Source organism: Helobdella robusta, assembly GCF_000326865.2.
Source record: "Helobdella robusta unplaced genomic scaffold HELROscaffold_26, whole genome shotgun sequence".
In the NCBI taxonomy this organism is placed as follows: Eukaryota; Metazoa; Annelida; class Clitellata; order Rhynchobdellida; family Glossiphoniidae; genus Helobdella; species Helobdella robusta.
This window is the reverse complement of record NW_008704349.1, coordinates 454,512-456,419: the sequence shown is the minus strand read 5'-3', so window position 1 is coordinate 456,419 and position 1,908 is coordinate 454,512.

Genomic DNA, 1,908 nt, shown 5'->3' with positions numbered 1-1,908 from the left:
TTTGCTCGATTCCTATTGGCTCTCCTCGTCCGGTGGCTTGACCTAGTTTCAATTTCAAACGGTGCTCGTGTTTCATTTGTAACGTCTTGAATGTATTTTATGAGTGATTGAGTGGGGGTTTACGTAACTAGATAAATGGAAAAATGAATGAAAAAATAACAGAACGAGTGAATGAATAAATGAATGAGTGAATGAATGAATGAGTGAATGAATGAGCGAGTGAGGGAGTGAGTGAGTGAAGTAAGTGTGTGTGTACCAAACAATAGGAAATGAAGAGTTTCAGACTTGAACATATTGCGTATTAGCATCATCGATTCCTTCCGCCAACATGTTCTATATCCCACACTTCTGTCAACAACTCTCGCTCTCTCTCTCTCTCTCTCTCTCTCTCTCATTCTTTTCTATTTTTTTCCATTCATTATACTTTCACACTCCTTCTCTCTCTCTCTCTCTCTCTCTCTCGCATTTTTTCAATATTTTTTCAATGCAACGCCGCGGAGAGCCTATTTACCTAACTATAACTATAACTCAAGTGTTTCGTCATCAGTGGCCAGTGAAGTTACGATGATGACGACGACGACGATGATGATGATTCTGAATTTTAGACACAAAATTGTTAAACTAACTGGACATAGAAATGTAAAAATATTTCTCTCTCTCAATCAATCAATCTTCCTTTATTACTTTACCTCTATTCAATCCATATAGCTTATAAGCAATAAGATGGATGAACAAATGAACGAACGAACGAACGAACGAGCGAATGAATGAATGAACGAACGAACGAACGAACGAACGAACGAACGAATGAATGAATTAATGAATGGATGAATGAATGAATGACGAACGAACGAACTGGTGAATGAATGGATGAAATGAAAATAATAATAATTTTTAACCTTGGTGCTTGTGCTTACGGCGATAGATGGATAGACAAATGAGAATACTGGATGACGATAAACTATAATAATAATTATTATTTTTTATAACTATAGCTATTATTATTTATTACTATTATTTATTATTATTATTTATTATTATTATTGTTATTGTTTCGTTAATTTTCAATATTTTCCATTTTATTCATCCAGACGTGTGTATAGGATAGATACGTTCTGAAAATAATAATAATTATAATTATATTTATAATAGTAGTAGTAGCGGTAGTAGTAGTAGTAGTTGTTGTAGTAGTAATAGTAGTAGCTGAAATAGCAGCAGCTGTAGTAGTGGTAGCAACAAAATTTTTCGAGTTTTTGGCATTGAAAATACTTGAAACAACTCTAAGGAGGGTTTAGTACAATAATATTTATGTGGAGATACAATGTGAAAACTCTCCTATAGCAACGTTATTATTATGAAAATTATACTTAATTATAATATAATTGATTATAACAGTATTTTATATTATTTATAAATAACAAGTATGCCTACCTCAATATCAAACTCTTCGGAAACACTACACATGAAAACAAACAAGCGAACGAACGAATGAATGAATGAATGAAGATTATGATGAAAATACTGTTTTGCACAATGTATGTATGTATATGTGAATGTATGTATGTATGTATGTATGTATGTATATGTGAATGTATGTATGTATGTATGTATGTATGTGTGTATGTATGTGTGTATGTATGTGTGTATGTATGTATGTATGTATGTATGTATGTATGAATGTACGTATGTATGTTTGTTTGTGTACGGGTATATGATATTTAAATTACTTATTTATCATGAGTATTATTATAGTTTACATTGTTTTCATCATCATCGTCGTCGTCTTCCCCATCATCATATTTATCTTAGTGAACTTTAACCAGTTAAACTAAAGAGTTTAAGAGAAACGCTGCAATGTTATTGGACGAGGAAGAAGATGATGAAGATGCTGAGGCTGGTGATGAAGAC